Below are 25543 nucleotides of genomic sequence, written 5' to 3'. Positions count from 1 at the left end.
CTCCTCTTTTCCTCCTTCCCCTCGTCCTTTTACTTCCCTCCTCCTCTTTCTCCTTTCATTCTGCTCTCTCTCCTCTTTTTCCTCCTCTTCCTCCCCCTTCCCCTCCTTCCTCTCTTCACCTTTCCCCTTTTCCTCTTCTACCCCTTTTTCTCCCTCTCCCAATTCTCCTCTCTCCTCTTCTTTCTCCTCCTCCCCCTCCCCTTCCCCTCTTCTCCCTTCTCCTTCCCTCTCCTCTGCCCCTCCTCCACTCCTGTTTCCTTGCCTGTCCTCCTCCTTTCCCCTTTTTCCTTCCTCTCCTTTCTCCTCCTCTTTCTCTTCCTCTTTCTTCCCTCCTCTTCTACTTCTGCCTCCTCTCCTCTAACTTCTTCCTTTCCCCCTCTCCCTTCTCCTCCCTCTTCTCTTTCTCTAGTTCCTTATACTCCTCTTTGGAACAGGTCATGTGGAACTCAGGCATCCTCTCAGATTTTCTTCCAAGGAAAAATATAAGTAACAATTAACAGAGATGATAAGTTCTAATGAAAAATTTTTAAGGATGGACAAAATTTGAGAGTATTTCTAGGTAATAGGAAATGAATCAGCAGATAGGGAGAGATGAAATTTTAATTTTTTTCTTATTTAATTTTTTAAAAAAAATTAGTACAAACCTATTTTCTCTCCTGCCCATTCCACACTCCATTGGGGAAAAATATAAACAATTCCCCTAACATGTGTGCATAGTAAATCAAAACAAATTCTCTCAATGGCTGAGTTAAAAAATTGTCTCATGTTGCATCCTAAATTTATTACTCTTCTGTTAGGAGGCAGATAATACGTTTCATCATTGGTTCTCCGAAATCCTGTATGATCATTGTATTGATGATAGTTCTTACAGCTTTCAAAGTTCTTTGTCTTTATAATGTTGTTATTATATTAGTCTACTGTTTTTCTCATTTCATTTTTCATCAGTTTATTAAAAAGAACTTCCAAATTATTCGTTTTTACAATGCTGATGTCATCATATAACTTGTTCTTCCTATTTTTCTCATGGTCAATTTTTATGATGTAATCAGGGATAAATTTTGAAGTATGAGGTTGTACCCCTGTTTCTTACCAGGACCTAGAATTAGGCAAGACCTGACTTTAGATGAGGCACACAGGGGTAAGTGACTTGCCCAGAGTCTCATAGCTAGTAAGTGTCTGAGACCAGATTTGAGCTCAGGAAGACTTGTTTTCCTGAATTCAGGACTGAAGCTCTATCCATTACACCACTTAGCTTCTCTATTATAATATTTAACAACTTCCATTAGTATTAATTGGTGATCTTACTCATGTGTGTGTATGTATGTGTGTGTGTGTGTGTGTGTGTGTGTGTACAGGGGTACAAGATAATTTAAAAATGATTTAACTAAACATATCACTTGTTCTCTTGGAGTATATATTCTAAATAAGAAAAAAAGCCTTGCATATAGATGACATATGTGATGACACCCATTTCACTGCAGTCTCCGTGCTAAGTAATGCTAACAGAGAGAATACACTGACACTGTGTGCATTCTCTGTCCTAACACTATTCCATCCACTAGAGTTCTGCTCTGGTGCCTCATCAGAGTAAATAATAGTCAATGAATATTTATTAAGCACCTACTATGTGTTAAGCACTGTGTTAAGTGCTAGGTAGACAAATACAAGAAAGAAAGACAGAAAGAAAAATAAGAAAGAAAGAAAAGAAGGAAGAAAGAGAAAGAAAGAAAGAAAGAAAAAAAGGAAGAAAGGAAGGAAGAAAGGAAGGAACAGTCCCTGTCCTCAAAGAGCTTGCAATCTAATGAGGGAAGAGAAAACGCAAAAGAAAACTGAAAAGTCAGGATAGAGAAAGGTATCTGATGTGAGGGCATAGTGGACAAGTTAGTCAGAGAAGTCCCAAAGTTGTGCAGCCAGGTGAGAAATGAATTGACCCTTGGTTTTCTAAGGTTATACTAGTGGGCACAAATTCTTACATATCCTGCCAAGAAAGAAAGGTTTTGAGTGCAGGTCCAGCTGTGTGTGTGTGTGTGTGTGTGTGTGTGTGTGTGTGTGTGTGTAGTCATCTGAGAAAAAATCTAGCTAAGTTCAGAAAGATTCATCACCAGAAAGTTAACCAATGAGTAATGACTTTTCCTGAGTCCCCATAAGGATGAAATCTTGGGTGTCTGGAGTTTTGAAATCATATTAACACCAAGGTGAAAATAGTGGCTATGAGTGTACCTATATGAGAACATTGTGAAATTATCATCTCCATTTACTTAAGTTATAAAATGAAGGATTCACTCAATTTGCATAGATCTATATGACACCAAGTAACAGTTATGACCTCTTTACCCTCTGATTCAATTTAACAAACATTCATTACGTACCTGCTAATGAAATATATGGTAGTGGCTTCTAGGTAGACACAAAGTTTAGCAAAGAAGTGGAGCTTATTGTGATTGAGAATTTTAATGAATTAAGCCTACTAATGTCTTATAAAAGACATCATGACATGGTGAAGAGGGACAATTATAGAGCAACCCTGGGTAAATGGTCTAATTTATTTGTCAGGGAATTCCTGAAGTCTTTAAGTTACAAATGAGTTGCCGATGTGCATTGGTGGAGGTGATTTCAATGCCAAGAATAGTTTTTATAACTAATGAAATCACAGGCCTATACTTTCCTTCTTGCTCCAGTTTTTGGATACAGAAATAAACCAGCAACCGCAGTTCGCACGGTGTTGCAGGTATTTAAAGTTTCAATTTCCAAATAATCTGCCATCTAGAAGGCCAGCTGGTCTGGCCAAATTACAATCTTTAGTTTTGTGCCCATCAGGGCACGCCAAGGGCAAATCTCCACAGACTCTGCCAGCCAGGATAGGTATCCTATCTATAACTATATACAAATCCTAGGGATTTGCTTGAAGCAAATAGAAATTAAATGAGCTTGTCTAGGGATGCAAAAGCAGTTAAGTCTCAGAGATGGGATGTGAACTTAGGTTTTCCTGACTCTGAGCCCCAAAACTCTATTTACTGGAGCTTCCATTCATTGTCTTAGATAATAGAGTACTGCTCCATAATGCCATTTGAAGTGTAAGAAACATGTTAAATCAATGTACCAACACATTCCCTTTTCAATTAAAAAATACATAAATAAAGATGACATTGTGATAAAAAAGTGTAAGGAACATACAGATAACTCTTCTTTCTCTGTGTGCTTTGGTACCCGAGATTAATTCCCTGTTTATTCTCTCACAGAAGCTTATAGGGTTTCTTTTAGTTAAACAAGACTACATACTACAAGTCTCTTGTAAAACCTATTCTATTGCCACGGACATCAATTAGGTAAATGTAATAGTGACAATTCAATGACACAGTAAAGATTAACGATCCCTTGATTTCAAAGACAAGATATTTTAAAGTTTCATTGATTGGATCACTGTGAGTGTCCCAGGAAACAATGTAAACAGCATTCTTGCTAATGCATTATTCTGCCATGATGTGGCTATGCTATTATATAAATGAAAGCACAGTGTCAGTGTCCTCTAAGTAATTGGCTTTTGGAAAGCTTGACACTCAGTTACAAAATTGGAATTTTTGGCCAGAGTGAATTGGAAATCAAATGCTTGTTTTCAGAAACCCAAAATAACTCCTGTTGGCATTTGCTGAGTGTGAGGAAGTTAACAATTGCAGGAAAACAGAAAAATGTTGGTCAATGTGTTAGAAACAGAGAAAGAATTTTTCTAAAAGTGTTGAAGGACGACTAAGAAACATGATAGGAGAGAGAATATTTTTAGAAACTAGTTCTATAAAGAATCCTTAACATAAAATAGATTTGTTTAATCATTCAATGAATTTTACCTGAATGAAGCAATAAAAATCTGCTATGGATAGTGTCACTGAGGAGGTGACCAGTAATAAAAGAATAGCCATTTGAATATAACAATATTTTACAAATACCTTATATTAGTATTCTCAAGGATTTCATACATTGACCACTCTGATAATGATTCAATGAATTAGTGAAAAAGCACTTATCAAACATCTACTCCATGCCACACACTGGGGATGTAAGAATAAAAAACAACAGATAGTTTCTGTCCTCAAGGATTTTATACCTAATATGGAAGAGATCACTACATGAGCAGTAGGCTGGCAAGGGGGTGTCTAGAGACAGAAAGGGTTGAGGAGTTGGTCTAGTCTGTGACAATGAGATTGTTCATTTTCTTGCCAAGGCCAATCCCTTTGCACGTATATATGCACTTGATCCCTTCATTCCCTCTTTTTTTTTTCCTGCAACCTCAATTCTCTCTCTATCTCTCTGTCTCTGTCTCTGTCTGTCTGTCTGTCTGTCTCTCTCTCACCTTCAACCTCTCCCTACTACTTCCTTCCCTGCTGTCTTTCTTTCCTAAAGTCTCTCCGATTCTTAAAATACCTTCAGTGTCATTAGACGTTGTCATCTCCTCAAGCTATAGACTCATATCTCTCTTCCCCTTCTTAGTCAAACTGTCTTAGCCCAAGGCTGTCTACTCGTTATTTTTTAATTTTTATTTTTTTTTAATTTTAGGGGCAGCTGGGTAGTATGGTGGATAGAGCACTGGCCCTGGAGTCAGGAGGACCTGAGTTCAAATCTGGCCTCAGACACATAACACTCACTAGCTGTATGACTCTGGGTAAGTCACTTAACCTCAGTTGCCTCACCCCCCCCAAAAAAAGAATTTTTTAAAAATTTTAGACAAATGTTAAAACTTAAATATATAATAAGAAAAGGAAACATTATAAACTTAAATAAAGAAAAAACAAAAAATCACATGCACAGCAGAATACAGGAGAGGATTCAAAATGTATAGCAACTTTTCATTTCAAGAAAGCTTATATGTTAAATACTGTGCACTATGTTGAAAGCTGTCCATCTTTTCTTTGCTTCCTTGTTGGTTTTCTTTTGTTCTCTGCTGTACACTTTTTACTTTGTTCTTTTTTCTCTCTCCCTCTCCCTCCCTGCTACTCACCCCAAGGCTACAATTGAGCACTGGATATATTTATATATAGGTATTGATATAGACATACACTTATACATATATACACATGCATACATATCTGTGTACATACATATATAAATATATACATATATAAACATATTTTCCCTAAGAGATTCTACTCCTAATCTTTGTGTTTATGTTTACACATATCTCTTTTTTTTCCTTTCTCTCCTAACTCCTCTACTTTACTTCTACCTGCTACCATACCCTCCTATTACTTAACCTACCCTCACTCCAGCAATCCCTTCCTTATCCTCCCATTCCCTTAAATCTAAACCCCCTTCTATATTCCCCTTTTAACCTATTCTCACACCCACTCCTCTAAAAATCCCTCCTTTATCCTCTCCCCCCTCCCTATCCCTTTAGAGTTTTATTTCTCTCTAAATTTAGAAGACTTTTATATTCTTTTAAATGTATATGCATTTCCCCTCTTAAACCCATTCCCAATGAGAGATTAACAGTCTCCCTCCACCATCTAATTCCTCTGCATTAGTTCTTCCTCTTGCACTTCATTTGTAGAAGATAATTACTCTTTTAGCTGCATTTGCATGGTTTTACTTTTTGAAGTCATATCATACTCAGGTCTACCCCAATTTTCCTCATAAGTTACCTAATTACTAGTAACAATCTTTTTTTAAAAATTAATTTATTTTGATTTATCAACATAAGCTTTTGAGTTTTAAATTCTTCTCTCCCTCCCTTCCCACCTCCCTCCTCAAGATGGTGCACAATCTGATATAGGCTATACATATACATTCCTATTAAACATATTTTCACGTTAGTGATGTTGTAAGTAAGAATTAGAACCATTGGGAGGAACCACCGGAAAGAGGAAACAACACACATCAGAAGAAAAACAATAGCAAATAGTATGCTTCAATCTGCATTCAAACTCCATAGTTCTTTCTTTGGATGTAGATAGCATTTTCCATCATGAGGCCTTTGGAGATGTCTTAGATCCTTGTATTGCTGAGAAGGATTTAGTCTATTAGTATTAGTCATCACACACTAGTAACAATCTTAAGACGTAGGTTTTACATTTTTCACACATAAAAGGTAAACATTCTATCCTTATTTAGTCCCTTGTAGCTGATCATTGGTATGTACCTTATATTTCTCTTGGTTCTTGTATGTTAAATCTTCTATTGAGTTCAGGGTTTGTCTTTTTTTTTTTAACAAAGACCTGAAAGTCTGACAATAGATCAAATGTCCATTTTTTTTTTCATTCAGAATTATGCTTAGCTTTGCTGGGTATGATATTTTTGGCTGGAAGGCCAGTTCTTTTGCTCTTCGATATATATAGTTTCAAGGCCTACGATCTTTTAATGTCGCCATGGCTAGGTCTTGTGTGATTCTAATTGTGGTACTGCCATATGTAAATTGTGTTTTTCCTGTGGCTTGTAATATTTTGTCCTTGATGTGGGGGTTTCGAAATTTGACTATAATATTCCTGTGAGTATTCTTCATAGGATTTCTTTTACATGGTGATCAGTTGATTTTTTTCTATTTCTACTTGTTCTAATGCTTCCCTCTTGTTCTAATGTTTCAGGACAATTTTCTTTAATTATTTCTTGTACTATTGTATCAAGATTCTTTTTTTGATCAGAACTTTCAGGTAGTCCAATTATTCTTATGCTTTCTCTTTTTGATCTGCTCTCTAGCTCTGTTTTTTTTTCTTATGAGATTTTTCACATTATCTTCTGTTTTTTCATTCTTCATGTCTTTTTTTTTTTAATTTCTTCAACTCTTATAACTTCACTGGATTCCCCTTGCCCAATTCTGATTTTCAAGGAGTCATTTTCTTCCTTAAGATTCTGGACCTCCTTTTCTAATTGGTTGACTTTCTCTTCATAATCTTCTTGGTTTTTTTTTGCATTATTCTTATTTTTCTTTTTAGTTTTTCCTTCATCTCTCTCATTTGATTTATCTTTTTTAAGTTCTTCAATGAGTTCTTTTTGGGCAGGTGACCATTTGACATTACTTTTTAGGGTAGAAGAGGGTTTCTTTGCTTCAGTATCCTCCTCTGAAGATGAACTCCGATCTTCTGTATTCCCATAGTAGCTTTCTATGGTTGGATTCTTTCTCCTTTGCCTATGCATTTTTTTTTTTAGTAATAATTTAGTTTTTATAATCACCTCTAGTCCTGAGGTATGGTGGGGGTCATTCCTCTGGCCTCTAATCTTCTTCAGTTCTCCCTTCTGGCCTTGAACTCAAAACAAGACCTCCAGCCTCCTGTAAGTGACCACAGCAGAGGCATCCCCACCCCACTGCTTCTGTAATCACCAGGCATATGCTGGTTGCTTCTCACCCCCATCACATCTCTGCAGCACAGCTGGGTCTGATGTTCCTTGTTAGCAGAGTTTCTCTCCATCTTTCCCAGGTCAGATGACCAACTTCTCTCACTGTCCCAGGGGTAAAAGTTCCTGTGGCTGGGACTGAGGAAGCCTCCTAAATCAGCTAACTGCAGGGCTTGACACTTGTTTAAGCAGCTTTTGGCTTTTTATTGAAGCAGGGCCCTAGGCTGGAGGTGTTTACTCTTCACAGGGAGAAAATCTTGTCCAGGATTTTTCTTCAGATCTTCTCCAGTTGTCCCAGGAGGACCCCTCTTTTGCCCCTATTCTTATTTGTTTTCATGGCTCTATGTTTGCCCAGAGGCTCTATTTTATCTCTTTTTGTGGAGGAAAATCTTGAGAGCTTGAAATTTTCTGACCTACTCTGCCATCTTCCCAGAATCCTCTCGGCTGTCTGCTCTTGATTCCTTCACTTCCTTTCCTCTAACTCAATCCTTTGTGATCTGGCTTCTGACTCATCAGTTAAATGAAATTTCCAAAATTACCTGTGATCCCTTAATTGACAAATTTGATTGTCTTTTCCCATGCAGCATATAGGCTCTGGTTTTACTCTTCCAAAATGATGCTTAGATTAATGAATTGAGTTTCCACAGCAAGGAACTAGTCTTCCTCCTGGGGTTCTAAAGGTATCCCTGAAGGGACAGGAATTTCTTTCCTATTCAGGATGGTCTTCCCAGTATCAGTTGCAATTGGTAAATCCACAACATTGTAAAACCAGTTTATATTAATTAGATTTTACCAAAGGATATTTCCTGAGAAGTTATACTACATTCTCCTCTAAGTGGAGTTGAACAAAGTAATTACTACAGAACATTACTTCTACCAAGCTCATCTGTGGGTTTAGCATAAATAATAGCTGAATCTCTCCATTGCTTGTAGCACATAATGTGTTGGCTGCTGGGCTGATAATATCTCAGCTGGATCAAGCAGATTGCTTGGCTGATTTGCCATATCCTCACCAGGCTCACCTTCTGTGACTATTGGCAAACTTTGTTACCAACTTGAGTTGCTGGAATTCTGATAGTTCTTCTGAAATTTTTATAAGATTGTAACCTGATATGTTCCATCTCCAAAACTCATTGACCTAAGATGATGACAGAATAAACACAATAAGGATAGAAGAAACAGAGGATACAGTAACAGCAATATTGTTTTAAGAATGACTTTGGGCAGATGAGTAATTTTGACTATTATAAATACACAGATTAAAAATAAAGTACATATGAAGAAAGATGCTATCTGCATCCAGAGAAAGAACTGATAAAAAGAAGTATGTATAGAATAACACACACACACACCTATTTGTGTCTAATGGCAGCCATTTCTAGGGTGGAGGGGGAGGGAAGAAAAAAAGGAAAAAAAAAGAAATGTACATAATAACTTTATTGTATATTTAAAAGGAATAGCAAGTTGTACATAAAAGATTTTCAGTTTCATGTGCAATCATCTTTTTCATTATACTATGTCATGGAAATGCTTGTTTTATTCCATAAATTAAAAATAAAATAAATTTTGAAAAAGAAACAGAGGAAGCACCATAATCCACCTGGTGTCCACATAGGAAGAAATGGCAGCTGGTGGCAGATGTCAAGTAGAGGGCCCTAGCTACTTCTATTTATGCTACTTTTTCCCCACCTAGAAGCTTAGAGCAGTTACCGCCTTATTTACTATAAGGGAAGAATGATTTTGTTTATGTGTTTTGTGAATGAACATCCAGTTTTGACATAGCCAGTTATGAAGGTTTTTCATCAACATTCAGTAGGCTGACAGGAAATAGAGAATACCTATGTATGTATTTCTGGAATTAGACTTGCCAAGCTTCTATGCAGCTATTATGCATACTCTAAGGACTGGGTCTTCCTTGAGTCCCCTCATTATTCTACATCTTTGCTATTCTTGACCCATAAACTGTAAGATTCTATGATTTTTTTTAGAATACTGTTTACTGCTATTGATTAAACTGTAATATAGTTCAAAAGTTAATGTCCCTATCATAGAGTCATCTTAGTTTCCTGATTTGTATAGTGGGAGTGGAAATGTGGCACTTGTTGACTGTGGAGAAATGAGGCCAAGAGATGCTTACTCCTTATTTATATGTATGAAAACATGTATTGATAGCCCTTAGGAAAATCTTCTCTACACTTGGTGTTGAGACCCATATTCCCAGCAAATGAAAACAAAACAAAGCAAAACAAAAAAGTTTTTACTCAAATGGAAAGTCTCAGTGCTGATAATATATCTCTTTAGACCACAAGTCCTCACTGTCATCAGAAAATTCACTAGTTAATGTGGTTAGGAAAAAACTTTTAGTGAACAAAAAGTGTATAAATGTTGAGAAATTTAGCTCTTAAATATGAAAACCAGTATTATCATAATACAATTCCTAACTTTTTAATGTGTTTCATAAACCAGCTCCACTCCAAAGGGCTGTTTTGCCACCCTCCCAAGAGTTAGTTCTTAAAGATCAGGCAGTACAGTAACATCATGAAGAGAAAAACCAAAAAGGCAAGAAAATGTCTAGAATAAAACAAACATTTTAGCTTCTTCCTGTGATCTTTTGGCCATGGTTGTTTATAATTCCACAAATAATGCTCTTTTATGAGTGAAGTTAACTCCCCTCAGGTCCCTGCCCAGCTATACCTGGCATACTTCTTTGTGCAAATAAGGCTTTTTATCTTCCTTCCTATTATAGTCACCTACTAGGTTCCCTTCCATTTTTTTATTCTAAAGCAGTTGAACTGAGCCTGACATTTTAAAATGAAAGTTTCCAGGTACTTTTTCTCTAGGCAAAAACTTCTGGTAGAGAATGCAAATAAGAGCCCATTAAACTTACACTAGTATAAATGCCTTAAAGGGAATGAAAACTTCTTAGTTACTACTGGCAAAGTTTTAATAATCTTGAGTGAGTTGTAGTTGACATTAGAAACTCATTTCTTGAAGTATTGTGATATTTACATCTACAAGTAGGAATGTTCTGGCCCAGGTTCTTAAACTCTAGTAAAGGAGAAAGTCTAAGAGAAAGGCAAAGCCAGTCCTTCAATGATCTACATCTGGTTGAATAGAGCTGATTTTTTTTTCTCATAACAATTTTGGGAAGTGGAGTTAATATCTCTCATTTTGCACATAACCTAGGTTGACAGACAAGCCCAGAGTATTTTTCATTAGATACTTCTAGTCAGTAGAGGGAATCCTGACTCAATCCCTCTGTAAGAGGTAGAGTTTGTCTGAAGGCTTTGGAAAGGAAGGGCATTCTTCATGCCTGCTTTGAGGGAAGTCCCAATCTCAACGAAAGAGATATTTCTAAAAGTCTCTAGGGTGGAAAAGTGAAGATCAGGGATATATTAAGGAACTGACTTTCCCTGACTATTTGAATCTTCCAAATGCAGAAGACTAAGAAAGTAGAGAGAGTAAGTGTGTGTTGTAGGTCTTTCTAGATGTGTCTGGAATGGGCATATTTCTAGATTCTCTTTCATACACATTTCTCCAAGGGAGACTTTGCTTCCTGGTTGGAGGGGGAGGAAGGAGACTGATGATGACAGAGGCTATCCACTCTGCTCTCTTCAAAGAGTGCTGGGATAAGAATTATATCTCTCCTTCCCATTCTCTGAATATTGTTAATCTAGGGGACATAATTTCTAGGCTATGATTGAACTTCTGGTTACCATCCCTTAATGAGGAAGGATTACCCCAACCTACACATCCAAGGCTTGCCTCCCTTCCCACCAAGTGTCAGGACCACAAAAAGCACATTTAACAAATAGACAATAAACCAATTTATCTAAGCTGATAGCAAACAGAAATCAGAAAGACCAAAATATGCCATATAATTCACAGAATGAATGAGCTTTCAAATTGGGAGCAAGATATTTCAGTTCAACTAAGAGAGAGATTTCCAGATCTTACCCAAAGGAATTGAAACAAGCTGGGGATAGGGACATGATAGAGGTTCCATCTCCTCTCTACTTGAGCTGTTTTATATACATCATCTCATTTGATGCGTATAATAACACTGTGATCTAGATCCTGCAGGTATTTTTATCTTCATTTTGCCAGTGAGAAAATAGAGGCTCAGAGAGATTAAGAGACTTACCTAGAGCCACACAAACAGTGTCAGAGACAGGGTTTGAATATATCTTGCATTATTCAACACTCCACACTGCTTCTCTTATGAGATCAAAATGAGATACTATGAATGAAAGTGCTTTGTAACTGCATTTAAATGTACTGCATTTAAATGATTTTTATATTCTTATCTTCATAGATGTATATTCTATAGGTGAAAACTTTCACCATAATGATCAGTCTGAGTCAATACCTAGTCTGAAACTACATGGTATAAAATTTGTTTAATTTGGCTTTTAAAATATTAAGATTCACTAATTCAATAGAAGCACAGATAAAACTAGCTGACATATCTTAGACTTCAATACTTTGGTGGTATCATTGATGAATATATTTCCTCCACAAATTGTAACCCATCAATGTCCCCTCATCTTGTAAAATTCCTGTTCACATTTGTCTACAAATTTGACAAAGCAGATCCTATCAATATGCCAAGGGTCTTTCTTTATACTTTATTACATTTTGTGTGTGCCAGTAGAACCCTCATTACAGCTCAAGCACTTCACTAGTTTTTTAGATTAATTTAGACAAAATAACTGGTTTGTTAATATATTTTCCCACATTGCAGTTAACTACTTTTTGGTATTGTATAGCCATAACTACAGAGAGTTTGGGCAGGTAGGTGGCACAGTGGATACAGACCCAGGAGTCTGAGAGACATCCTTTGGAGTTCAAATCTGGCCTCAGAATATTACTAGCTATGTGAACCTGGGCAAGTCACTCAACCCTGTTCACCTCAGTTTCCTCATCTGTAAAATGAGCTGGAGAAGGAAATGGCAAACCACTCCAGTATCTTTGCCAAGAAAACCCCAAATAGGGTCATGAAGAGTTGGACATGACTGAAAAATGGCTGAACAACAAAAGCAAATAGACAGGCAAGAGAGAAATCAGTTTTAATTGTTTGTTGAAGAGTGGAACAAAATTCACTAACCTTTTTCAGACTTTTCTGATTCTAGTCCTTGTGATTTCCGTAGAGCATAGCAGCATGACTAGAGGAGTTTGAATGGGTTTCTTACCAAACTTTCACTTATTTCCTTTTCTATTTGTGGAATGAGAGCACAATTAGGGTGGAGAATACAATATGATTAAAAACTAAGAACAAAAATGTGTTTCTGACCAGAATTTAAATGAAAAGTGAACTGAGATTGAGAAAACACAGAAAAAGAGAAAGTAGTTTAAGGAAAGGATATGATTTCAGACTAAATATTTGTACCTTTTGCTGTAGTCTAGCTAAGAGAAAATGATTCATATTTATTGGCTGAAAAATCTGTAGCCCTCACCTGTGGAGGAAAAGCTAATTAAACACATTACTTCTCTCCCCGCCCCCTTACCCCCAGCCACAATGTATAAGGAACAATAGCAGGTAGCTTGGAAGATAGTAATCCTTACTAGAATAAGAGTCAAAAAGAGTTACAGCTGCCCCCTTCCTCCTCTCCCCACAGAGAGGCTTACTAATCACAGCAGCTTCAGAGAATGATAACAGTGGCTGAAAGAAGGGGCTGATAAAGCCACAAATCTACCTTTATGATTACTACTTACATCATTACTAGTGGATGGTAGGCAAAGTATTAGGATGGCACTGAATATCAAATGAGATGGAGAAGTAACAAATGCCCTATAGGACTGCACAACATACGGCTTGTGGGCTGCTTATGGCCCACCAAAGGATTTCAGGTGGTCTGCAAAAAATGTAGGTTATAAAAGAAAGTAAAGATGTAACTAGTGCTTTGTCAGTGCCCCCCTTAACCACCTTCCACTAGTCACTATTGTGTAATATATCATGTTACATGTTACATGTTACATCATATAACCTGGCAGGTGGGTTGCCACCGCACACTCTCTCCTGTTTGTCATGTGACCTGAGGCAACCATCCATCGTCAGTCTGTCTCTAGTCTGAAAGGAGCAAGAGTTGTATCTTTTTGCTGCATTTTCAGTTGTTACTAGCACTGAACAGGGACAAAGTGAGTGCAGACACACGCCAACAGAGCTGAAGCCCAGTATTCGAAGAGCGGCAACAATGTGAGGGCTTCTTCCCCTCGCTCGTTGTGTGGCCGCCATCCAAGTTACATGAGTGTCTGGTGCTCTCTCCAAGGTCATACACTCAGTTTAGTGTTTCTTTGTATGTGAACAGTAGCTGTGGAGACTTTTTCATTCTAAGACTAAAGTTTTTAGGGTGACTGGATAAAATGGGTGATAAAAAGAAATGGAAGATCAAATCAGAACATAGAGTGTTTAATCCAGAATGGACAAGTGGATAGTTGTTTCCTTACATGAGAGACAAAATATTGTGCCATGTTTGTCGAGAAGTAATAGCCATTCGGAAGGAATACAATCTTTGTTGACATTTAGAACCAAAACATCCTGACTTAAGCAAATTAGACACAAATGAAAAACAAATTAAAGCATCCAAATTTTTGAAAAATCTCAGTGAGGAACAATGGTTTTTCAAGAAAGTAAACTCAGAAAGTGAGGTGGTTACTGAGATTAGTTTCCAGATTTCTAAAGAAATCAATTTCAAACGTGATTCTGGAATATGATAAACTGATGACAAGAAGTGTAATGCATCCCATTAACTAAATGTAAACCTGAAAAATGTATTAAAAATTGCACAGTTTAGCAAAGTAATTTTTTAACATTAATATGATTTCATGATAAATAAAAATCTTAAGTAATAAGTGTAATTAATTGATATGAATTGAAATTTCCCTTTTTTAATATGGTTTCTTTGCAAAAAAAATTAATCATTAATTATACCTTTACTTGGAAAATGAGCCACTAAAAACCTATCTGTGGCCTGAAGAAGCTTAGCCTATTTTAATTTTGGCCCCTACCTACTCCCAAGTTGTGCAGGTCTGCCCTATAGGGAGACAGTTGGTAGAATAGTGGGTAAAGTGCTCTACTAGGAATCAGGAAGACCTGAGTTTCAATCCTGACTCAGACACTTACTGGATTGTGTGACCATAAATAAGTTATTTACCCTCTGTTAACCTCAATTTCTTCATCTACAAAATACAGGTAATAATAGCACCTACGTTACAAGGTTGATTTAAGGGTTAGATGAGGTAATATATTCAAAGTGTTCTTCAGACCTTAGGGCATAATTGTATAAATGTTAGCTATTATTATAGAAAAACAACATGATACCAGAAGATCTGAAACATTAGAAGTATGAGTTGCCCTTTTACACCAATGCCCTGGGTACACGTGATCCGTCATGTATATTCCCCACATGTTACCCTTGTTCATGCTTTTTTTTCTCCTAGATAGTTTATATGTTTGTGGGAGAATGAGTTCCAGGTTTATGAGGAGATTGTTCTGTTGTTACCTTTATCAATATGCTATTTTATGAAATTATTTTGCCTTGAATGAACTTGTGTCTACTGGAACAAACAGAAAAACAAAAAAGAAAACATTAGTAGAGGTTTATGAACAACAACTTGAAGAGAATTCTGACCCACAAAGCACCCAGAAACTGCTGTTAGATTTCTGCATGAACAGATGAGAGGGGAGACTTACTTCACAACTATTAGGATTCAATCCTTCCTTCACATAACATAGTACAATTGTCAGAATCTTAACCTTGGAATAACAGAACTTGAATTCAAATTTGGTAGCCACTTTTTTTTTTCAGTATTCTGCCAGTAATTAGATATGTAGAATACTTGAACATTTACCTCAGTTTAAGCTGTGTCACTCTGTCTACATAGTGAAGGGAAAAATACCATTGTTCAAAAGGAGAATACTTTGCCTAGAAGACAAATAGATACGTAAGAGTGTGAAGGCCTATGTAGGGAAATAAAAGCCTTATGTTTTGTTCTTACCCTTCCCAATTCTATGTCTGCTGTTTCTTGGTGGCCCTCTTACATACCACTTCAGTATCCAATTTTGGAAAGCAGGAATGATATAGAAACAGGGGAAAAAAAGTGTTATTATACAAGTGAAATGGAGGGTATGCATTAGGCTTTACTTTCTTTACTGTTGTGATTGATTGTATTTTGGACATTGGGCCCTAATGGGAAAAAAAAATTCTTATTTCATCTCATTTATCCTGACTCTGTGATTTGGTGATGATAGTAATCCTCCTCTCTTTTCATTTTGATGATATTGTCAATCTCTGAGCTGCAACAGTATAACCATTGAGATTACAAAATTAGAACTTTGTCAGAGTTTAAAACATGCTCTTTGGAGCTGAATATAGGCCACACTTGTTCTTTGAATTTAGCTTGCATGAAATCTAAGTGAAGCCTATAATTTGCGTCATATTTGATTGTATACATACATATTTTCCTTTAAAACCACCACCACCATCATCAACCTAACATACTCATTTTTAGTGTCTGACACTAAAATGCATGACACATTCTTCTTCACTATTACCTCACAGGGTTGTTGTAAGGACAGTATTTAGTATTGTTATCATTATGTCCAAACGCACAAAATAAAGTATCAGACAAAATAACATCGTCTCATTTATTTGTTTATTCAAGCTGCTAATGAAATGGTAGTGTTGCCTTGAGGACTGGTGTGCACCACCAGACTAACATGTTAGTGAAGTCAGTAGGTTAAATCGACCAGTTTTTTGATATCTTTTCAGCCAAAGGTGACGTGTTTTACTCAGGAGGGTAGCTCCTAGGATGCTATAGGACAATGGGAAGTTAAAAGTAATGACTTTACAGAATGAGAAGAAACAGAAGTCTGCCTGTATCCTTCTTATTAAGGAAAACTATTTAAACTTATATTCCATTATACTCCCCATGTTTTAATGTCGGTTGTGGCTTTTGTAGTATGGAATTTTTATATGCAGGAAAACATGGCTATTTCAGAATTGTTGGTCTGTTTCAAAGTGCTAAAGTTGCTTTCAAGCTGCTATTAGGATGACTTAGGCCATATTTGGAGGAGGCTTTTTTAAAGTAACTCCAGGCTTTACAAATGGACTGCTTTCTTGTGATCTGAACCCCAGTATCCATCTACTGCTGGCTTAAGGGAAGAACAATATAAAGATAAAAGTGCCGATACTCTATACTGTCTCTTGAAGCAATGTATTTTTATTGATGATCAGTAATATCCAGCATAGCTTCATTTCATTTATTGTTTTTTTTTTTTTCTCTTTCATTTGTTCTCTTCCCCCCACCTTTGGTAGAGGAACTGCTAAGAAGAAAAAAATGGCTAAAAGAAAGTTATAGGTGGGATTAAGAGGAAAAAATAAATCAAGGGATATGGGGAAAAATCATAAACTGTATAATCCCCTCATAGGTAACTGACAAATGACTATTTTCCCCCCTTCCAAATATTCAGTGTCCCAGAAAATAGGAATCTATTTCCTTAATTAACTTGAATTTGAGGAGAAGTTGGGTTTGAGCCTGGAGAAATGCATTGTGTTTAGTTTGTGGAAAAGCTGACTTATGTTTTCAACTTCATTTTATAGCTTCTAATTTAATGAAAACATCATAAGTTAGTAACCACTCATTTGCTACACTGCAGGAGTTGGTCTATTGCTCTGTCTACAGTCTGTCTATCCTTTTGGTGGCAAATCTCAGTGCCTTTTTAACATTAAATTTAATCATTTCTTAGTATTTTAATAAGCTGAATGGAGAAAAGAACTAATTAATTTGAAACAGAGGTGGTGTATCCTTTTCATCAGAATTTAATTTAAAATGCAAATAAGAAGCAAAATATGGATGAAAGAGAACTTGAATATCATTAGCAATGGCTTCAGACACTTCTTCTGGGATATGGTACCATGTCTTATTATTAGTTATGATAAGCTATTTAAAATGAAGAATCTTGAAGATTTTGCCCTTCATAACTATTCAGCAACATCAATTATAATATTTGGCTATTGATAGAGCTTCATCAATGAAGTTTCTTCTTGATAATAGTGACCCCATCCCTGATCAAGCCACAGACTACTAACTAACTGCACGAAACTGAAATTAATGAGAAGAAAAAGAGTAACAGGGATTGGGGATAGGAAGAAGGGTCATTAATTTGGAAGATCAAGAAGCAAGAAATAGAACAGAAATAGCCAAATGATCCCACTCCTCTTATTATAGTCATCTTCATGATGTTTGGCTCTGTTTCTGTTCATAATTTCTAGTTGTAGGAGGGTTAGAATGAAAAAAAAATAGAAGGATTATGTTCGTGAAAAAAAAAAAAGCTTTGAGGGTTTGGATTCAGGACTACATTTTTCTGACACCTCTTTCCTTTTCTCCATATTTTGTAAAAAAAAGAAAAAAAAGATTTTGGGAGTCATGCTCATTGAGCTGTTTAAACTTGGAACTGTTTCCTTGTGTATGCAAACTGCAAAATATATGACCATTGGGAGGGATAGAAGAAGCCAGGCTATAGTTTTGGTTATGCCCCTTGACATGATCTTATCTTAGTAGTGATGACATCCTGCTTATGGCAAAATAAATGCTCTTATATTTAACAACTACAAATATTCTAGATCCAGTGTTTTCAACAGTGAGTTGGTAAATCAATTTGTCTTGTTAGACAATAGTGTTTTCAGAAGGCCCCAAAGTCTTAAAATGTTGTACGTGATTTATTTTTCTTTCACACACATACATACACACACACACACACACAATCACATAACACTAAAAGTATACCTAATCTGCTAAAGATTCTTGCTCTGAGGCAACATTGCTGCTAGCCACAATTGGCAAGTCTAATCAAACTGATAATGGATAAGTTCTTGAAAGTCTGGATTTTTCCCTTCAACTTCTAAGCTTTAAGGAAGGCAAGGTTAAGAACCTGGGTCGGGGACAAGAAAAGACATCTTTAATTGTATATAGCTGCTTATCTTCCTACCTTCTGATTGAACTAAAAACTCAATTATTTTCAATTAAATAAAAATTTAAGAACCTTCTATAGACCAGTGAACCAGGCACTGGGAAAAATTAATGAGCATACAAAAAAAATGGAACTATACACACATGTATACATGTGAAGACACATGTTTACGTAAGCACACACACATATCTCAAAATAATTTTGACCAAGGTAACAGAACTAGCAACACTCTGGAGGGATTGGGAAAGGCCTTGTATAGTACGTAACACTTGCATTCACCCTTGAATGGAGCTAGAGAATCCAAGAAGCAAAGGCGTGGAGCTAGAGCATTCCAGACATGGGGCACAGCATGGGGAAGGTACAGAGGCAAGAGGTGGCATTTAGTTCCAAGATTGGGTAAATAAGGTCAGTTTGCAGAGAGTAAATGCGAAATTAATCTAAAAATGATACCCCAAGAACATTACTTGTTAAATTACTGCATTTCCTGAATTAATAATTCGATCAAATTAAATTAACAAACGATTTTTAAATGAATATAATTAATCAATTATTTAATGAGCACTTGCTTTTTGCAGGGCTGAGAATACTCAGATTAATGAGATCCAATCCCTTCTTGCAATGGGATTACATTTAGGTGGAAAGTGAAGACTAGATCATCATTTTGCTAAATTGAAAGTCATATGTATTATGATTATAATTTACATTTTTGCAAATTGGTTTTGAGTTGCCTTTTACGTCTATGACTTTTTTCAAAATATATGCATTTCTCTTTTCCACTGTGGAATATTTAACAAATTGTAACCTCTAGATTGTGAGATTACCTTGCTGATGTTTAGACATCATGAAAAAATTTCAAAGGAAATTATAATCTTCCATTAAAAAAACAAAAAAACAAAAAAACCCCAAAACAAATGACAGTTCACCCCCACTCTCTTGCTCTTCATTCCAGATAGCTTCTCCCATCTTTTTACAGTATCATCTTTTTCTTCTTTCTTCCCTCAGTCTCTCCCTTTCTCACTCCATTACTCTTCTCTTTAAGGAACCTGCCTATCGTCCTAAACCCCCACCCACCCTCACCTCATTTTGGGAAGTTTCTAAAATTAGCATTTTTCTTCTCCTAGGCCACCATTGCCACTGCTGCATAGCTGGTATTGGTGCTGCACTTTCCAAGTCCCTCCCCCCCACCTTGCTCCAGTGTCCTATGGCCCAGCCACCTCAAGTATTTCTGCTGTGGGTAACCACATTCCTCTTTAAAAATTCCACCTAAAAAGAGAAGATGCTTTACCTGACTCTTTGGGCTGTTATCTCACAGCAAACTTTCTGATCAGGTATACAATTATCCAGAGGGTCCCAGGGATGGGGAACCTGTGGCCTCAAGGCCACATGCAGCCCTCTAGGACCTCAAGTGCAGCCTGTTGACTGAATCTAAACTTCATAGCACAAATCCTTTTATTAAGGGGTTATATTCTGTGAAGTTTGGATTCAGTCAAAAGGCTTCACTTGAGGACCTAAAGGATCACATGTGGCCTTAAGGCCAAAGATTCCCCACCCTTGGTAGGAGAAGTGCTCAATAGAGAGCAATTCAACTTCAACACAGAGCCACCTTGGGAACTTAGCTGATGACAGGAGGGTTTCATTTCCTAACTTGTCCATTTTGTTGCATATTCTAAAGATGCAAAGGTAAGACTTGATGTCCCATATCCTTGTTTTGCCTGGTTTATGACTTTCTGCTTTGTGGAATATGTCTAAGATAGAAGGATTTTTTGAAGATGCGAACTACTCTGTTGGCTTGTTAGATGAAGGAACACATCTTTTTTTTTTTTTAATTAATTAATTAATTTTTAGCTTTCAACATTCACTTCCACAAGATTTTGAGTTCCAAATTTTCTCCCCATTTCATCCCTCCTCCCACCCAAAGATGGCATGCATTTGGAATGTCTCTTCCCCCAATCTGCCCTCCCTTCTATCTCCCCCACCCATGTCTCTTATCCCCTCCCCCTTCTATTTTCCTGTAGGGCAGGATAGATTTCTATACTCCATTGCCTGTATATCTTATTTCCCAGTTACATGTAAAAAAATTTTTAACATTTGTTTTTAAAACTTTGGGTTCTGAATTCTCTCCCCTGCTCCCTGCCCACCCACCCTCATTGAGAAAGCAAGCAACTCAATATAGGTTATACATGTGTAGTCATGCAAAACACTTCCATAATAGTTATGTTGTGAAAAATGAACTGTATTTCCCTTCATCCTATCCTGCCCCCTGTTTATTCTGTTGTCTCCTTTGACCCTTTCTCTCCTCAAAAGTGTTTGCTTCTGCTTACCCCCTCCCCCAATCTGCCCTCCCTTCTATTGTCCCCTTCTCTCTTATCCTCTTCCCCCCTATTTTCCTGTAGGGTAAGATAGATTTCCATATCCAATTGAATGTGTATGTTATTCCCTCCTTAAGCCAGAATCAATGAGAGTAAGATTCACTCATTCTCTCTCACCTCTCCCCATTTCCCCTCTACTGTAAAAGTTCTTTCTTGTCTGTTTTATGTGAGATAATTTATTCTATTTTACCTCTCTTCCTCCTTCTCCCAGCATAATCCTCTCTTACCCTTTAATATATATATGTTTTCCCTCCAACTACCCTAATACTGAGAAAGGTCTCATGAATTCCAAATATCTTTCCATGTAGGAATGTAAACAGTTCAACTTTAATAAGTCCCTTATGATTTATCTTTCCTATTTACCTTTTCATGATTCTCTTGGGTCTTGTATTTGAAAGTCATTTTTTTTTTTATTCCACAATGGTCTTTTCATCAAGAATGCTTGGAAGTCATCTGTTTCATTGAATGTCCATTTTTCCCCATGAAGGATTATACTCAGTTTTGCTAGGTATGTGATTCTTGGTTTTAATCCTAACTCCTTTGACCTCCAGAAGATCATATTCCAAGCCCTCCTATTCCTTAATGAAGAAACTGCTAAGTCTTGTGTTATCCTTATACTTGAATTGTTTCTATCTGGCTGCTTGCAATATCTCCTTGACCTGGGAACTCTGGAATTTGGCTATAATATTCCTAAGAGTTTTCCTTTGGGGATCTCTTTCTGGAGATGATTCAGGAGTGAATTCTTTCCATTTCTATTTTACCCTCTGGTACTAGAATACCAGGGCAGTTTTCCTTGATAATTTCTTGAAAGATGATGCCTAGGCTCCTTTTTTTGATCATGGCTTTCAGGTAGTCCAAAAATTTTAAAATTCTCTCTCCTGGATCTATTTTCCAGGTCAGTTGTTTTTCCAATGAGATATTTCACGTTGTCTTCTATTTTTTCATTCTTTTGGTTTTATTTTATAATTTCTTGATTTCTCATAAAGTCATAGCTTCCATTTGCTCCATTCTAATTTTTAAGGAATTATTTTTTTTCAGTGAGCTTTTGAACCTCCTTTTCCATTTGGCCAATTCTGCTTTTTAAGACATTCTTCTCCGCATTGACTTTTTGGACCTCTTTTGCCATTTGGGTTATTTTTTAAAGTGTTATTTTCTTCAGTGTATTTTTGGCTCTCCTTTAGCAAGCTATTGACCTGTTTTTCATTATTTTCTTGCATCACTCATTTCTCTTCCCAATTTTTCCTGTATTTCTCTTACTTGTTTCTTAAAAATCCTTTTTGATCTCTTCCATAGCCTGGGACCAACTCACATTTTTTCTTGGAGGCTTTGGATGTAGGAGCTTTGATTTTGTTGCCTTCTTCTGGTTGTATGTTTTGATCTCTTTTGTCACCAAAGTATGATTCTATAGTCTGAGTTTTTTGTGCTGTTTGCTTAGTTCCCAGCTAATTACCTGACTATCAAACTCTGTTAAGATAGGGGTCTGCTTCCAGCATGGAGGGTGTACTGTCCCAAGCTTCAGGGGTTTTGTGCAGCTGTTTTCAGAGATACCTATAAATTTTCAGTTCTTCCAAGGTGATATAATTAAAGGTGAGGTGTTTACTTCTTTCCTGGCCTGTGAGTGACCACAAGCACTCTTTTCTGTCTTTGAACTGTGAGGAGGATTCCCTTTCTACCACCACACAACCTCCTTCACATCAGCACTCCTCCTTGCCCTAGGATAGCCACCCAGATCTATGACCCAGATCAAAGCACAGGCAAAGCAAGAGAATCCTGCCTCAGCATCAGTAAAGAGATCTCTGTAATCCCTCTCTGATCAGCTGCTTGATCCTTCCACAATCTGTGGGCCAAGAGCTCCAGAAGCCACCACAGCCCAGGAGCTGCACCAGGACTGGGGCTGGACCTCTTACCCAGGTATGACAGATCTTTCCTATTGACTTACTAAGTGGCATTTGTGGGTTGAGAAGTCTGGAAACCACTATAACTGCTATTGATTCAGTCCCCTGAGGCCTGCTCTAGGTTTGCTGAGGCCCTGTCTTTGCCTGCCTGGCCCATGCTGAACTGCACTCCTTTCCCAGCCTGTTGTAACAGATCTTTCCCATCAACCATACAGGTTGTCTTGGGCTGGAAATTTGTTTCACTCTGTCTTTTTGTGGGTTCTGCTGCTCTAGAATTTGTTTAGAGCCATTTTTACAGGTATTTGGAGGGGTTTATGGGAGAGCTTAAGCAAGTCACTGCTTTTTTGAAGGAACACATCTTGGAAATACTATTGATAACTATGTGTATGAACACATATCCTAACAGGAAAAAATGCATTTTTTGTTGGAGATCTTAGAAAAATTGTGAAGAAACACAGTGGAAGAATGTTGTGACTCAAATAAAGCCATCCTACACAGTAAAATGTAATTCAGCTCCAGCTGTTCTAGAGATTTTAGCAGCTCTTGGAACTAGATTTGCATGTTCCAGCAAAAATTAAAATGGTATTAGTTCAAGAGTTGGGTATTTCTCCTGAAAACATCATTGATATGAGTCCATGTAAGCAATCTTCTCAGATAAAGTATGAAGCAAAAACTGGGGTTAACATCATGTCATGTTACAATGAAATTGAATTGAAGAAAATTGCATGTTATCATCCAAATGCTAAGCTCTTACTACCCATTGCAACAGAAGATATTAATGGAGATGAAGAGAGTAACATAAAGTTTCGCACCACACTGAAGAACTGTAGGTATCTTTTGGAATGTGCTAAGGAATTTGACATCCAAATAGTTAGTGTTAAGTTTCATATTTCAAGCTGTTGCAAAGAACCTCAAGTGTATATTTATGCTTTTATCTAAGGCTTGATGTGTGTTTGACATGGTTGGAAAATTTGGCTTTAAAATGACCATCTTGGGCATTGGCAGAGGCTTCACAGGTAGTGGATTTCAGTTGCAAGAGGTTAACCATGTCATCATCCTGTTGTTGGAAGTCTACTTTCCTGAAGGATCTGGCATTAAGGTCATTTTAGTACCTGGAAGCTACTATCTATCTTCTGCATTAGCTTTAGCAGTTAATAGCATTGCAAAGAAAGTTGTTGAGAATGGTGTTTCCTCTGGAGTAGGAAAAACTGGTAGTAAAGAACCAGCATTTATATATTACATGAATGATGGTGTTTATGGCTCTTTTGCAAGTAAATTGTTGTAGAACTTGAATACCATCCCAGAGGTTCACAAGAAATACAACAAAGATGCACCTCTTTTTACAAGTAGACTTTGGGATCCATCCTGTGATGAGCTTGATCAGATTGTGGAAAATGGTCTTCTTCCTGAGCTGATTGTGGGAGATTGACTGATCTTTGATAACATGGGAGCAGACACTCTCCACCAGCCATCTTCTTTTAATGATTTTCAGAGGCCAACTATTTATTACATTATGTCATTAAGGTATGAGATGCAAGATGCTAGAATTACTTCAGACACAGTGATGAAGAACTTCTTTATGCCTTCTTGCATTCAGCTGAGCCCAGATGACAGCAGCTTTTGCACTGAAGCTTAAAACAGGCTTTAACGCTTCCTTTTAGACCTGAAGTTGCAAGTTAACTTGTCTGGTCAATATTACAGTGTGGAAGAAAAATTTAACAGTCTTAACTATTCACTCTCCGAAACTTGAACGAAATAAGTAATAATAGCTAATTGGGACCAGGCAAAACCAGCTTACAACTACAATTCTTTGGGGGTGAGGTGGGAATTAGATAACATGTCCAGATTTAAACTTACTAGTTATCCAACCTCAAAGCATTTAAAATAAAATATGCAACAAAATGAATGACTTAGTGAATATGGAAGACCATCACTTGGGTTCCCCATTATAAACTGTTTACGTACAAGTGCACAGTTTTTATACTAAGGATTCCTGTTAGAAAAGTCCTGTAAAGTTATTGTCTTTTACCCAGATATATCAAATGTCAGTGGAAGACCAGTGTAACTTCATTTAGATATGTTTAGTATATTTGGAATGTGTAAATTTGTGCTTTGAACTGTAGTTTAATAAATATAAAATTGCATCATAGTATTTGTTTTATTTGACCTGACATAATCCTTATATGGTTGCAATAATTTTTTTTTGTAGATTTTACTGTTTTTTTCAGCCTAAAACTTGGGAAAGGGGCTAGTTAGCAAAGGTAGTTTTGAAATAGATGTGTATATGACTGTTTTGAAAGTTATTTTTCTTTAGCCCATTATTTTAAGTTTAGTTTGGCAGTATTTTCTTTTTTTCCAATTATTTGTTTGCAATAATCTAAGTAAAATAAGTTTGACAAATCATTATGAATTTCATATTCTTTACTGGAAAGTTGACATGTAATTTACAATGTTTATTAAACATAGTATGTTTCTTTAACAATTCTAACACCAAAAATGTTAAACCTGAAAGCCCAACAATAATAAATAGATATCTGTATATAGATACAATGCATTTAGCACCTTAGACACACAATTACAAGTTTATTGGCTGAAATGGTAGTTGATGGTAAATAATAGAGTAGGTAGGGGGAATAAATAGAAATAGTTTTGCGAAGCAGTTAAAAGAAGGGCTATATGCATCTTCACAAACCTTGATGCTCTTTGCACTGGATATTTACCTTTTTTAATTGCAGGAAAGCAGACTATTAAGTTTTTCAACTAGAATAGTAATTAGAAAAAAATGTTAAGCTGTTCCCTTAATTCTTTGTTATTCTGAGTTCAGTTAGCATTATTTTTTTAATTCTTATACTAATTTGGTTGGGGTTTTTGCTTATTTGTTTAACTGTTTTATTAATTATTATTTATTTATTAATAATGTTTTATTAATTAATCATTTTAGCTTTCAGAATTGAAATGGTAATGAAACAAAGATCATTGTTCCTAATTTA

At 36.6% G+C, this 25543-nt stretch overlaps 1 pseudogene; it reads left to right on the top strand.

The window, feature by feature from the left end:
* The window catches only part of LOC114024470, a 49548-nt pseudogene extending 25359 nt beyond the window's left edge, over window positions 1–24189 (top strand).
* The last annotated feature ends 1354 nt before the right edge of the window (window positions 24190–25543 follow it).

Source organism: Vombatus ursinus, unplaced genomic scaffold, assembly GCF_900497805.2.
Source record: "Vombatus ursinus unplaced genomic scaffold, bare-nosed wombat genome assembly UNPS02014821.1, whole genome shotgun sequence".
NCBI classification, from domain to species: domain Eukaryota; kingdom Metazoa; phylum Chordata; class Mammalia; order Diprotodontia; family Vombatidae; genus Vombatus; species Vombatus ursinus.
This window is presented reverse-complemented; position numbering and strand designations above follow the sequence as displayed.